The 15,060-nt window shown below is 40.3% G+C and overlaps 1 protein-coding gene across 6 annotated transcripts in view; it reads left to right on the forward strand.

Moving 5' to 3' along the window:
* The first annotated feature begins 1 nt into the window (after position 1).
* TRIP12 (thyroid hormone receptor interactor 12) overlaps positions 2-15,060 on the forward strand; it is a 79,750-nt gene continuing 64,691 nt past the window's right edge. For 5 of the 6 annotated variants that reach the window (XM_039556961.1, XM_039556963.1, XM_039556964.1 and 2 more), the window contains exon 1: positions 213-371. The gene's annotated coding sequence lies outside the window, so the exon portion shown is untranslated. Of the gene's footprint in view, positions 25-212; positions 372-15,060 lie in introns of those variants that run through there. The other variant, XM_039556962.1, reaches the window with a different exon arrangement.

A 15,060-nucleotide genomic window follows, 5' to 3' on the forward strand; every position in this document is an offset into this window, starting at 1 on the left:
TGGGGACATTCCCGCGGACCCGAGGTGACGACCCCGGCGGAGGGATACCGACCGCCGACCGCGGCTCCGCCGAGCGCAGCGAGCGGGCCTCGCTCCGGGCCGCGGCGGGGGCTGCGCGGGGGGCGGCAGCCGGGGCAGGGGCCGCCCGCCGGCCCGGGGCGCGCGCGGGCCCCGGCGGGGCCCCGGCGCCAGGAGAAAGTAGTCCCGCGGCCTCCCCCTCGCGCCGCTGGAAGGGGTTCGGCGGCGGAGGCGGCGGACGAGGCGTCGCTCGGTGCTGCGGCTTCAGCTGATAATTGAAGGGAAGCGAGGCGGCTGCTGCCGGGAGGAGGGAGGCACGGAGCGTCTGCGGAGGCCGCACCGGGACAAACTAGGTACCCGGGGCCCCTCCGCTCGGTCGGGGGGCGCCGGGGGGGCGGGCGCGGGGTGGCGGGGCGCTCGCTGGGCCCCTCGGCGGCTCCGGGCCGGGCCTGTTGTGTCATCCTGGCATTAGCCGAGCTGCCCTTCCTGGCGGCCCGGGGCAGGGGGAGGGGAGCGGCGCCATCCCGGAGCATTGTTGCAGATAGGGGTGGGGGGGTGAAGGGGAGCCGGGAACGACACGGCGCCGCACTGGTGAGTGTGTGGGGCGGCCCGGCGGGGTGGAGTGGGGCCCTCGCCGTGGAGGGAAGGGGTGGAAACGAAGCTGATAAAATGGCCAGGTCCCCGAGCCCGCTGCAGGGACATCCCTCGCTCCCCCACGCCGGGCGGGGGTGCTGGGGCCACCTTGCCTCTCCCGGGTCGCCTGGCGGGGAGGGGGGGCGGCAGCGCGGCCGCCCCTCCGCGGGCCCTATGTGGCTGCTGATACAAAAGGGCAGTGTCAGTGTTGACACTGCCGTGCCGATTTCGATGCCCTTCCCCGTCTTCCCTCCCCCACTCCGCTTGGCCCCCTTTTCCCTAGTGCTCCTTTCTTTCCCACCCCCCTTTATTTTTTTTTTCCCCTCCTCTGAAGGAGCTATGGACTATCTTAAAGGAAAAAATAGCAATTTCTCTTTCTTTTCCCCCTGCCCAGCTCGGTAAAAATGCTAAACAATCGGCCGACGTCCATATTTCACAAGCTTTTTTGGGGGGAGGAAGAAGGTGGGTAGAAAACGGAGGCGCCCATGGGGTCGGAGTCACAAAGCTGGCTGCCCACGAAAGGGATTATTTTCGCAGCTAAATGTTTTAGAGCTGATGTTTTTCTTGTTTTCAGTCAAGAAGCAAGTTGCCTGGTCCTCGCGTTTGCTTGCATAATGCGTCGTACTTGGAGGCTGATCAAACGCTGGGTTCTGCCTTTCCTGCCTGGCTCTTCCTCTTTTCCCTTTTCCCGGGGGGCTGGGTAGTGGGACGAGTTTGGGGGGGCTGGTGGCACTGGGGCTCCCGACTGCTGCCCCGGTGATCCGGGGAAGGGAAGGAACCGAGGCCGGGGCTCTCGCCAGACCTGCAGGCCCGTCTTCCTGTGTCCAACTTTTTTATTGTTCCCCCTTCCCCCTTCCGAGTGCACGGGCTCTCCGGCAGGCGGGGGTTTGCACGGCTCGGGAGTCCCAAAGTCTAGACGGGGAACCGGAAAATAATAGGGGAAAGAATGGAAAGTTATGTCAAGGGCTTTGGGGGAAAAACATCGACGTATCGAACAAAGGTCCTGCCTGTGTTGGAGAGAGAGGCCTGCATGTGAGGCCTGATTGTGTCGCATTTACACACGGGGAAGAAACGAGTGCTTGGTACTGGCCTAAATTTATTCTGTAAGTCTGGCATGGAACTTAGGAATGCTTTCAGAGAGTGTGTAGTTTGTTTTGGAAGTGTTTTTATTATGTGTAGCCATGCAGTAATAATTTTTATTTTAAATCAATTTTTTTTTTCTTAAAAAGACTGTTCAGGTTTTTTTTCTTCCTGCCTTGTTCAGCAGAAATAATATTGATTCAGAGCTTCTAACACTGTAATGCAAAACTTTACTCAGAGTAACTTGTACAGTTTGTGTTGTGTGTAATATGAATTTTGAGCTTCCTGGTGCTTTAAAGGTTGTCAGAAAGAGGAGTTGAGTAGTTACCAGTTGATAAATTTGAAGTACATCTGTCATAATGAGAAAGAAAAGGAATTCTGAGCACTTGAATTAATTTTTCAGGATTTTCTTATGGGAACTGTCACTGTGGATATACTTTCATAAGACATTAAAAGCTAGCAAGCATTGCTGTGATTATTTCTGTTTATCTCTGGTGTAGTCTCTTCTTTCCAGTTCTCCACTCTGAAAACTAGAGTTCTAGTTGTACAGGCTTGGGGTTTTGGTTTGGGTTTGGTGTTTTTTTTTTGGTATTTGATTTCTGAGTTTTCTGAGATTTATTATTAAGAGTTTCATTAAGCTAAAACTTCTTAAACAAGTTTCATTTTATGTATGTAAAAATAAATGTAATGGACATGAAAGCACTGGAAAAATAACTATAGCTTTCTATTGTTTGGTAGTCTACTTAATAAATACTGATAGGAGTTAAATATACTTATGAAAATACTAGTATTTCAGTTTTTGCAGCTGGTATTTTAACAAAATATGTTGTATTTGAACTAAGAAGTTTAAAACCAATGTTCTGGTGAATAAATTCTGTAAAGAATATTTAAAGTTTTTGGTAATTTACTTGTTTTTAACTTGTAATAGTTTCTATATTTGTAAAATGCAGCTGATTGTGAGTGCCTCAGTTGTTTTGATCTTAAACGCAAGTTATTTTTAATTTTTATTGTTTGGTGTATCTTATTGTTGTGTTAGGTAATCAGATTTTTTTTTTTTCTGTTCTTAGGGTCTTTCTGAGAAAAATATGAGTAGTAAACTTGAATTAACAACCTGTAAGTCTTCAGTCTTCAAATGGTTCCATAGGTAGGAACCTAAACATGTCTCAGCTGTTAATAGAAAAATTGTAGGTCAGCCACAGTGTGACATTACTACTTACTAATATAGCAGATCTACTTCAGCAGGAGTGCCAACCTGTTGAGTAAGAGCTTATGAAAATGGAGTCTTTTGATGTCTTGCAAAAGTTCTTCAGGCTAAAGTGACCATTAGGGGAAATACTCTACATCTTCCCAGTAAATGAATAATCAAAGCTGTCATTCCTAATCAGGAATCGCACATAAGTTGTGTTTGGTGTGGGTTTTTTTGTTTTGTTTTGTTTTGTTTTTTTTGTTTTTGTTTTTCTTTTTATATTGTACTTTGACTGTCTTCAAACCCAGAGCATAAATATTACAGAAAAAAACCGTAATTGAAAACTTGTGCTTTTAAAACCATTCCTGAATTTGAGGCCTAAAGCTATAGGTGACAACACCACTATTCTTTCTTCAGCAGTGTAGCAAAAATATAATGCATTTGGCTTTAATGCCATCAATGGACACATGATCAATTTCCATGTGGATCCTTACATCCCCAGTATACTTACTTACTCTGCAGCAATCCAGAAACATAACCTGACTAAATTCCTTTTGTTTCTAAGTGATGAAGCTGAAGCAAAAGTAGGAAAGTTACTAAGTAAACTACATGTGTGTACCTGATTTGCAGCTAAATTAATCTCACAGCTATCTGTGTTAATCTTGTATTTATAGGCCATGCTATATTTTCTAACAAACTAATTGGTAAGCATCATGTAGAACACTTTTGATCATGGATCTGTCTTTTGTCAAACTGAGGCTAAATTATTGTGACAAAGTATACTCAAATGCCAAAGTTGTACAACATGGTGTACTATTTCATTGGCAAAAACTTAACCCTGCATGTTTCTGGAATCTCCCATTTGCGTCGTGGATGATCAGTGTCCTGTTCATCACCTGTCAAATTAGTAACACTCCCTAAAAAGCACTTTGTGAGCTCTGTTATGCTCTTTTCATCAAGCTGTCACTACCCCATTCAGTTCTGATTCTGAAGGTAGTAGGACATCAGATGTATTTATTTATTTATTTATTTATTTATTTATTTTTTTTTTTTTGTAAAGTAATATACTAGCTTTGGGTGAGTGTTCTTAGTTTTCCGAAGTAATATTTTAAATGTGTTCTTAATATTTTAATCACTGTATAGTATCACAACAGATTTCTGACACTATACGAAGCAACTTCTTGAGAGTTTTAATAGCTCAGTTTTAATGTAGGACATGAGGTTGGTAACTGCAAAAATAATAACTTTTTTCTTCCTGATGTATTTATTTTTTTTTCAGTTTGCATGAAATAAAGTGCTTCTCAAGGAGCAAAAACTATTTGCAGTTCTCAGTGGTGATCAATAATGAAAAAAACGCTTGTATGTAGCCACTTGTCTCAGGGTGTCTTTTTTTTAACAAAACAGTTTGCTGAATTCATGCTTCAAAGCTATCTTCTGAAAATAAAGAAATTTTAGCTATGTATCAAATATAGAGTGCCTCTGGAGGACAGGACTAAGTCAACTGGCTTCTCCTCCCTGCTTTCAGGTGCCAGCAATGGTTGCTTTAGTACGAAGTTTAGTTTGAGGAGCAATGGTTCTCCTTGTCCTGCCATCAAGTTGGTAGAATCCAGCTGTGTAAAAATGCAGTCATATTCTCCTTCAATTCTGTCTGGCACCCAGGGTTCAAGGACACAGAACCAATCTGTTTACTCTCCCCGTCTGTAATACAGCTTGTCTTGCAATGTACTGACTGTTGCCAGTCTAACTTGACACATGAAGGTACTCAGTACAAATTTGGCGGAAAGCTGCCATGAGAGCAGTAGATGGTCCACTGTGGAAGGGGAAACTTTAATATAGGAAAAATTGAAAACTTAGGTGTATTAACAAAAAAGTTAATCATGGTAGTTTAATACTGGACTTCAATATTGAAGATGCATGAGAAATACTAGCAATGATGTTCAAGCCATAGTTGCCCTTGGTTGCTCCAGAAAAGCCTCTCTTGTTAGGATTCTTCTAGTAAACCAGTTTGGGAAGGACCTCAGGAAGTTACTTGGCCCTTCTCACATTTGACTTCTTCTACTCCTGAATAAATAGTTTTCCATTGATCACAACCTGATAAAAAGAGCTCCGTTTTCTTGAGTGATAAGGAAGGTGAAAAAAACCCAAATCTTATGAACATACAAAGGTATGTTTTGAGAAGAAACTGTGGAAGGATGCTCTTAGTGTGTAGTAATACCCTGCTGGCTCAGGGACTAGGGGGAAAATCCCATTTTCTCTGTGTTTTCTGAATGATTTGCTTTGATAGTGTCCTCAATAAAGTGCACATGCTGAACTGCAAAGATCTCACCTTCATAAAAGGTATGAAAGGGTCTGAGTCACCTTCTGGAATGCGAACCTTGAGTTGTAGGGAGCAATTTGGTGTTTCAAAATGGAAGCTGAGGCCCCTGGTACTTTTTGAATAAGATGGCTTTTTTTTAAGATCTGAAAGACAAGGTGTATTTCACATTTATTCTGCTTTCAGAGCAACTTGTGTTGTATTGCATGAAGTCCAAATAAGTAAACTTAGTGTAAAGAAGGGCAAATAGTTGATAGACTTTTGTAAAGCTGGAAATAAAAGAATACAAATGTGTTTTTTATTTTCTGATGTATGTATGATTTTTGGGGAACAAAGGTGTTAAACTTTCAGAAGGCTGTCAAGCCCTGAGATGGGCATTAGACTTAATACTAGCAGTGTGCACCTCCTTCAGTTTTGTGGCTGGCTGTTTGAAGCATGGTTAATACCAATTTTTTATTAATGCAGATCAGTAACTCTAATTTTTTACCTTGATTTTTGAGGTGTAGTTTCTAGCAGTAAAACTATTAGGAAAAAATAGGTCTGTGAGAAACTCATGCCCCTAGGTAGCTAGGTCTAGACTTATGCTATGTTTGCTTTTAGAAAGCTTGTATGCTGTTTTGTTCTCCCTCGTTTTTCTCCATGTCTGTCTTAGTTGCCTTACTTTGAACTTGTGATAGTTTGTCTTACCAGCCCTGGGTAGGAGAAAAGATCTGTGTATGTGGGCTTTTATGTGCTTGAAGTCTGTTCTGTACCTCTGCTCTAGTCCAAGGCTGCTTCGATGTAAAAGTACAGGTAAATAAATGTGGAAATCAAAAATACACTCTTGTATAGTACCTTCTGAGTTGAAAACATGAGGTTTTTTTGGAGAAGGAGCAATATAAATGAGTTGAGGCACCACAAAAGGAAAGATGGAAACAATGCATAGTAACACCAGTTATGGTGGACTCCAGTATCCCCCATGCCTCCTCCTTCCTTCCAGTCCTAAAGAAAAGGAAAAACACACACCTGCATCCCACCCACTCATCAAGAGACTTGAATTACATGTCCTTGATACTGGTGTAATGATTAGTTACTTACTTTAACTCCTTCAGTTAGTGAGGAGAAGCTCTCTTTACATCATATATGCCTTTGTGAAGCATGTAATAGATGTGTATTTTTGGACAAGGTAATATTGTAAGATGTGGTTAATGTCAGGGCTAGAGGTTGGCATCTTATCCAAGTTAATAATGTTCTGTGTCTTCTAATGTCAAATCCCTTATGTAATTAGCTTATTCAGTGTATGGAGTGTCCTGTCCTGGAAGGTGTGTGCAATGTAACTGAATCTTCTGATCACAGGTGAGATGTTGCTGTGCATTTAAAGAGAACTAATGAAGAAAGTAACTGAGGCCTCTTATTAATAGGCTGTATACTGAATATAAACTTGGAACTCTGCCTTCCTTAGAGAGTGAGTGTTTTCTTCCTCTATTTCAAGGATATACTTCATTAATAACCAACTTACTGACTGGAAACTGTAATTTCTCCTTAAGACTTCACTTGTTTTGAGCTTTGCAGTTGTTTCAGGTGTGATGGCTTGATGAACTTACCCATTGTACAGGGGTGAGGGGAAGGTGGGAAATAGCTCAGCTGAACAAGGACAGCAGACAGTCATAAGCTGTGTCAATAAGTCTGAGTGAACAGCACCTGAGAAGCAGCTACATTGCTAGGTAGGTATATATGAGATCTTTAAGTTAAACAGCTGGAGAAAACATAATTTCAGCTGAATCTCATTTAATGAAAGGGATGGGAGCTGCATAACTTTGGCAAGCTTTAAGCCAGGATTCCAAGTGTTAAAGCTTGTCCTTTAAAGATCTACTGCAGTCTGTTCCACAATGTTTTTCAAGTTTATGCAGTGATAGTGGATGCTGCCTTATCTTACTCTGGTAGTATTCTGTCTGTTGTATTTAGCAGATAATTTTCTACAATAAAAGACTGGTAATAAAAATAAGGACCCACATTATACCATAAGAATATAGATTAAAGAAGTTAGTTTCACTCCCTTACTCAGTTACAAGAAGCTTGGCAGAACAGCAAATATATTCCTTTGCCAAAAGTAAGATAGCAAATAGGCATTTGTCAAATTTCCTGTATGGCAGCTCTTAAGTTGATATAGTTCTGCTGCATTTTTGTAGACTTGAAACTGAATGTATCCATGCTGGGTACCTGGCTCTTGACAGCCCCTCAGAACTTTCACCAGCACTTTGTAACTAGAATTGGAAGAAGCGTGTTAAGGAAAATGCCACTGCAAACCTCAGTCTGCAGATTTAAATGCTCCATGGAGTGGGTGGAAACTGAGCTCTCTTCAGATTAGCTGTGAAGAGGAAAGATGAATTTTGTGAAATTTACTGTGTGAAGGAATGGTACCACTTTAATGCCTTCTATTGTTGACATATTTGAGCACTATGGCCATACTTTTTTTTTTATAGTTTAGAGGTTCTTGACATAGTGTCCAAACCAAACTGGAGTTGGAACAGAATGGGCACTGAAAATTCCAACTTCATTGTGCTTTATGGAGAAGACCTCAAATAAGCTAGAACCTGAGAACTATGTAAAAACTTGAGGTAAATAGAAATGTAGCAATGAGTTAATTTTTGGGAATACACTTAAACTAAATGTAAAATTGTCTGTGAGACTCCACTGAAGTGACAGGCAAAGTAATCTCAATCTGTCACTTTCAAAATACAATGCAGTGACCATACTTGTTGCTATACTTCATGGCTTCCAGAGGTTGCCTGGAATAAAGTATATTCCCTGTGTGTTACCAGGCTTTTACTTCTGTCACAGTCAAAAGCTGTTAAAACTATTCTTGTTTAAATAAAGTAGTTTCCTGTTAAGTAACAAGTCAGTGGATAAACAATTGTATCATCTGTTTTGAAAAACTTCTTAATTCATGTATTTCATTCAGACGAAATCTTGAGTTTATATCAGATTGAGATCCCACACTTGAATGCTAACTATGGTTCCTGCTGGTAATACCTGTAGTGTCACCAGAAACACTATCAACTCCCTCAACCTGTTCTCAGCAGTCTGCCTGTTCTAAACTAGTGTTGCTTCTGTTTGTGGCATCTGTTTTGTTGCAGTTTCACATCTACCTTGCAATTACTGGAAACCCTTTTAGAACTCAACTGTGCTATTATACAATTAATTTTAACCCTATTTTAGTGGTGTGGGAGCATCTTAAAAACTTCTATCAGAAGTAAGCCAAGTAGATCACTCTGCATCATCAAATTGTATATTGTGTTTTAACTTAAAAGCTGCTCCCCTTTCAGCTAGGAATTGGTTTCTTCTGTAGACTCACAGATTTGCAGTGCTGTTTTCCTTCACCAAAATATCATCAGACTATTTGGAAAGTCAGCTCAGTAAGATGACAAATCAAAACCAGATAGCAGGTTATAGTGCTAATTGATCTAACAGCAGAGTTCAATTAGTGTTTTGACTTTCTCTCTTCTGTAACCCATTCTGAAATACCAATTGAATTGGATGTTAGCAACTCAATTACAAATTTTCTCTGTTGCACTTTCATAGGACTCCTATGTTTGTCTGCTAGTTCTACATAGAGCTCTTTCCACAAATGGAATAACTGGTTTGGTTTTTGGAATATATTAACTTTGGCAAGTTTCCTCCCCCACCCAATCCTTCCCCCCTGGCCCCCCCTCCCCCCCCAATGTGGCAGATATCAAACATGAACATATGGGCACAGAGTGACACAGCAATAGAAGGATCAAGCTGGATAAACAACCTCTGCACAGACTAACCCTATCCAAAAGTGTGGTATATGGTTTGTGGTTTTTTATTTTTAAATCCTAGAACTTGCTGCTTACTGCAATAGCTTGCTTTGTGAAGGGCTGTCTTCTGCCTCCCCTTCTCCTTCCCAGGAGAAGGTGTGGGGTCAAGTTTTCTCTCCTCAGTCATAACAGAGCTTCAGTGGTAGGTGCCATGGGACAAGAAGGACAGGAAAAGCTTCAAAAATTGTAGGTAATACAGGTGTTTGCTTCTTTGCTGTGTCTTCTCTGAGTTCTTACACCTGAGAAAGTGAATGGCTGTTACGATAACAAGAATGGTGTTCTAGTTACTTCCTTAGCCAAAAGATCCAAAGGAGGGGACTAGCTTTCTGTAGGAATTGGGCCTTTAAAGAGATTTTTCTACCTGAGCAGCATGAGCATCTCCTGTCTCTGGTAGGCATAGTAGGACAACAGAACTTGTTAGTTGTCTGTAAGGACAGTGAACACTCTCCTGGAGTAGGCTTAGTAAGAGACCTCACACTTGCCTTTTTAATTCTTGAGTCCTCCTGGGATATTCTTTAAGCATGTCATTTCTCGAAATCTAGGATCATCTTATTTGCAGCATGAAAGTTTCTCATAGCTGTTTGCCTGCTAACTGTCTCAATACTATCCTCTATTTTCTTCCCTTGATGTTTTATTCTTAGCACTTACAGAAAGTATTTACAGCCTTGTTTCCAGGTTAAATAATACAGGTTTTATTAGTTAACTTCTTTAAGATCACCCTTCTGTTTTTCGGCTGGAATTCATGTCTCTTGACCGAGGCCCACTGTGATGGGATAGAGTATTCCAGATAAACACGATTTTTACAAAAGCACTGAGAATTCTCAGTTACTCTCTGATGGTGTATACACCTAAGCATTGGTTCCACACCTCTTCTCCCATTCCCCTCCAGCATCACTCTGGGAGGAACTGGAACATGTAGTCACTGATGCTTAGGTCAACTGACAGGGGTTTGGCTTACAGTAATGCTTTTCGGGTTCAGTACTGAAGTACAGCATCTCCATATTGAGTGGTAATATTGTACTTCTCAGCACTGCAAGTGTCTCATTAGAATAATTTACTGTTCTGTATTTTGATGGATCCTTACTGCTTTGGGAGAGGGACAGAGGAAAGAAAAGGGAACTTATAAGTTTTGATAACTTTGGAAAATGAGGAGTTTTGAGGGAACAGCTCTGTGTTTAGATAACTATATCACCTGTGTAGTTATTTGGAAATAAGCAAGGCTGTAATAATAATAAAGCTTTCATCTTAGTTCATAATTTTTTTCTATGGGTAATAGTCTTCCATCATTACAAATACTTTCTGTTAAACTTGTGTAATGATGCGTTCTGTTTGGATGCCACTTAACAGCAACTGGTTGTTTAAATAGTTTTGGGTTTAACAAAACAGAAATAAAATAATGAATGACCTCTCTTCTGTGAGCCTGGAAATAGTAGCAAGTGTCCAGAGTTCGACTGTCAAAAAACAAAGCCTTTTGCATCTGGAGTCTATTGATGTCCTGTCATTACTGAAGTATGATTTCAAGATTTAATACCATTACAAGTTAAACATTATTGCCTGCCTTCAAGTGTTAAAAATGTTTAAGCACCCACAGCTTAGAGAGACACCTAATTTTCAGTTGTTTTTCAAAACCTTGGGCCTTTGACTGTGCATTCCGAGTAGTTGAGAATATTTTATGTCCAGTTATGTCTGAATGGTAGAATATTCTTACTCGAGTGTGGTTGCTGTAACACAGCTTTGAAACCAACTGGATGGAAGTTGTAGTCCTCATCAAAGAGTACTTTCTTGCTAAACTTTGAAACTTTGGTTCAGTGAGAATGTTTATCTACATAAGTTCATGGAGTAAAGAAATAAAATGTCATGACACTACTGACATAGAGAAGGAAGGTAGGCTGTCCTGTGAAAATATTTGAAAAAAATAGACTTTGTTCCTCAGGAAAGGAGAGGGCCTATTCCTGGAAGTACAGTCAGCACTAAGGGTATCTCTTTAAATAGTAGTTTGTTTTTTAAAGTAAAGAGAATTTTTCCTTACTGTAATTTTTGTACTTCTTTAGCTTGGAGGACTTTAAATGCCTGATTTTAGTGTAAAATACCTAGTTAGCTAAAGGCTAACTTAAGGAGGAGAAAAAATGAAGTGCATAAGTATGTACAAGTGTTGAGTTTTCATACCACTGATTCTAGCTGTGTTGTCATAAATGTTACAGCTATACCGGGATAGTTGCTCCCATGGGAATCTGTGTGCTTATGTCCCTTAAGGGAAGATATTCTAAAGATGTGAACCTGCCATGCCTAAGCTTTGAATGACAGTCAAGGAGTTCAAGAACCCAGAGTTTTGTGCTTAGGGATTCAAGAATGCTGCTCAGAGGTCACTGAGTGTTACAAGTAGAGGAGATGCAAACTACTGTATTTGCTCAAATTCTTGCCTAACTCTGAGACATAGCTGAGCTGGGGCTTGTGAACCCCTATCCTTTATTTATATGATCTACCTGGTTAAAAAGCCTATTTCAGAAGGGTTTGGGCTTTCTGTTGACAACATCAAATGCAGGATGTGACTAGTGCAAGCCCAGACCTGTGGCAGCTAGAAGCAGCAGCTCAACCTGTGGGAGAATATAGTGATTTAAATGTCTAAGTTTAGCTTAGATGCATCCAAAATCGAGGTAGTTTGTTACTACTTAGTAGTATTCCAGATCATGACAAACTAGAATTGTATCCACTCCTGGGGTGTTTGCTGTATTGTTGGGAAGGTTGGTGGCCCAGCTTTGAAGTGGGAATAACTTGAAAATACAAATTTGTGACTGCCTATCATTTAAACTGTTTTGTTCTTTCTATTTGACTAGACTGTAGTAGTGTTCGGTGGGAGAGTGGAGGGAGAAGGTGATGTAATTTCAAGTTGCTTCAGCAGAATTTGAAAAGTTTAACTTGTGACAGTTGGTGATAGATCAAAGTGTCAGGTTTTAAATTGTCTATATCAACTTGTACAGATGCAATCTACATTTTTGACAAACACCCTAAGTTTCATATGCTGAATTTTAGCATGAAAATGTCTGCATTGGCATATAGTAGTGCAGTTAATGATTGTACTCTATCCCCATACCCACTGAGGTATGTGGAACTTTGGGTAAATACATGTAATAGTTGGAAACTGCCTTCTGTGAAGTACACAAGACTTCCATGTAGGTTTGGATTAGAGCAACTTAACTTGCTTTCCTATTTTGTCTAGGTGACCACACTCACTAGGATGTCTCCCAAGAAATGTAGTTGGAATTTTTAGCTTCCATCAGTACTTGGTATTCTTTGGGAGATATAATGGAGCTCACCTGAGCAACTGCATAGTGCAGACTCAGGGCTCTAATGCCCTCAAGTCTGGCCTGTTTTCTTTCCTTAATCTGTGCTGTAACTTCAGTAGTGAGTTAAGTCTTGTATGAAGAGTATAAGGAAGTGTAATCACCACTTAGCTTAGAATTAATGGAGTTACAAAAAAACCCAAAAAACAAATAGGTGTTTGTCTCAGAACGTCTGTCATACTTGAATATGTACAGAATGTTTGTGCTGTAATTTTAATTCAAAAAGTATCCATTATAAAACACAGACTGTGATACCACATCTGAAATGTTTTCTTGAAAATGAAAAAGCAGTTCTGAAACTTTCAGGCTCTTATCATGCAACTGTTTAATATAATAAATACTACCATGTTAATAATATGCTAGTGGCATATGCTACCCTTGATATAAGAAAAAACAACTCTAGACTTCCATTTTGAAAATTCAGTGTTAGGTGCTTTATATCCTCCACTTTCTAACAAAAATAGACATTTAATGGAAAATAGTTTCAGCTATTTTTTTCATAGATAACTGCATGTTTGGCAAGCAGTGTTTTAATCAGCTTTCAGTTCTGTGGAAGAAATTTGTGTTGGACAGATCAGGCTGTTTTCAAATAGCAGTACATGGTGTCTGTGTCCCAAAACTGTTCTGTCAGGGGGGGCTTTAAATACAAAGTAAGCAAGCAAATAAAGTTTGAAAAGCATAGAATAAAGATCCAAATTTAGTGCAATTAATTTGGCGTCTTTGGTAGCTAATAGGGGTTGGAGGTGCTAGGAAATAGTTGATGGGAGAAAAGATGTATTTGCAAGACATGATGTGGGGAAATGGAGGTGGTAAAGATACTGGGATTACTAGAATGCTATTTTGCTCATTAATCGTATGTGGGATGGGGCTGTGTGTGCTTCCAGCTGAGTATCTTTGGTTTGCAAAATAGATGGAAGAGTAAGAGAGGCTGCAGCCTTTAGGAAATATCTACATTTTACATTTGATATGTAAGATACTGTGCAGAGGGAAGGGAAGAAACTGGGCTCACCTCTGGGCCTACAGGTATTTTCCCTCTTTCTTTACAAGCCTATTCCATATTCTTTTATCTTTCGCTGAAGCCACTCCATTCTCTGTGTTTTTTACTCAAGTGTTGTAAAGAGTTATTTTATCTTGAACCGTGATGAAGCTGCTCTCTCCAGTTAAATATCCTTTTCTTTGTCTTCCTTACTGGTGCATTTTATTAAATGGCTTATAATAAAGAGTAAAGAGGATGATGTGGAGTAGTTTTGGAGTGTCTTAAGGATGTTTCATAAAGAAAAAAACCTAAGACACAAAAACAAACCAGAAAGACAAAGAAAGCTTGCATGGGAGTTGAGTGAACTTTGCTTCCAATTCAATGTCATATTAACAGTATGGGACTATTTTCACATTTGCTAAAACATATTTTAGGAGTGTAGCACGATGGATGCATTGTTTGCTTCAAGGTATTATATCACTGATGTATACACAAAGCACTTAGAAGAAGCACTGTCTTCCTTTCCTCTCTTTCTCACCATTTTCTGTTTCAGTCCTAGACAAGGCCAAAATTAGTGTGGTGTTTGGGGGGCAGTAGGTTGTAGGTTTGCTTATAAAGCATAGTTAATCATTAGTGTTGGATGAAAGGTCACCTGTATAGGAGACAACTGTTTGAGTATTCTGATTGGGTCATGGAGCAAATTGCAAGAGCAAAGGCTTATCAAACCAGCTATTGTAATAGCTACTTCTTAAATAATCATTTTGATCAAGCTATAGAAAACTTACAGCTCTGCTTGCTCTTTTGAGTGTCTCAGGGTAGTGAAGAGACTGTGTTCTGATAAGTGTTCTGTATTAATCTGTGAATCAGTACATCAGAGCAGCAGTTTAGCTGGAAAATAACAAAAAGTGTTGAGCAGACTTAGGCAGTACCTATTGGAACATCTTGTTGGCAGAAATGTAAGGAACCTTTCTTCCAACTCTGAAGTGATTGACTATTGACATGGAGTTCAGGCTTTGACAAACCTGGCCATGCTAGGACCCTAGGAAAAATGCCTCATTAGTGTTAGCTTGTTAATCTTGTGAGCTGTAACATATGGGTACAGTTACAGTTGTTCAAGAAAAGTGTGTGGGTAACCTGGGAAAGATGAGGTAATAATCACTGGTGAAGTAAAGCAGAAAAAAGTCCTGGTGGTACTTATGCATATGGGAAGGAAGAGAGGAATTTGTAGCAGACTTTTTTGTGTGTATTTGGTGATGATGAGTTCTTGTCTAGTTTAAAACTGAGACTAAGTTTGGCATCCTGCTAAAAAGCACTTGAAAGAGCTCTAATGTTTAGTTTTGCTCAAGTTCAACATCCTGTACAATACCTTGTTCCTACAACATTCCCTTGTTTTATTTATGGAGCACTGAGAAGGTGTAAATGTGCAGAGTGGAGTAGACACTTGGCAATAAAGTGTGCCATAAAGTTGTTTAATTCCTTCATAAAGCTCTAGCTTTTGACAGCTTTTTCCATGACTGTAAAAATTTGAACCTTCCTAAAATACAGTTGTGGAAGCTAATATTGTGTGTCGTTCCGTGTATTTAACATGAAAGAATAGCTCTGAACGCTGTAAAGTCATGATCCTATCATTGATAGGATCAGTTTAAAGACAGCTTAATCATTAGTGTTTAACAGATGTTTCTTGGGTTGTG

The sequence above is a fragment of the Corvus cornix genome, chromosome 9, assembly GCF_000738735.6.
Source record: "Corvus cornix cornix isolate S_Up_H32 chromosome 9, ASM73873v5, whole genome shotgun sequence".
NCBI classification, from domain to species: domain Eukaryota; kingdom Metazoa; phylum Chordata; class Aves; order Passeriformes; family Corvidae; genus Corvus; species Corvus cornix.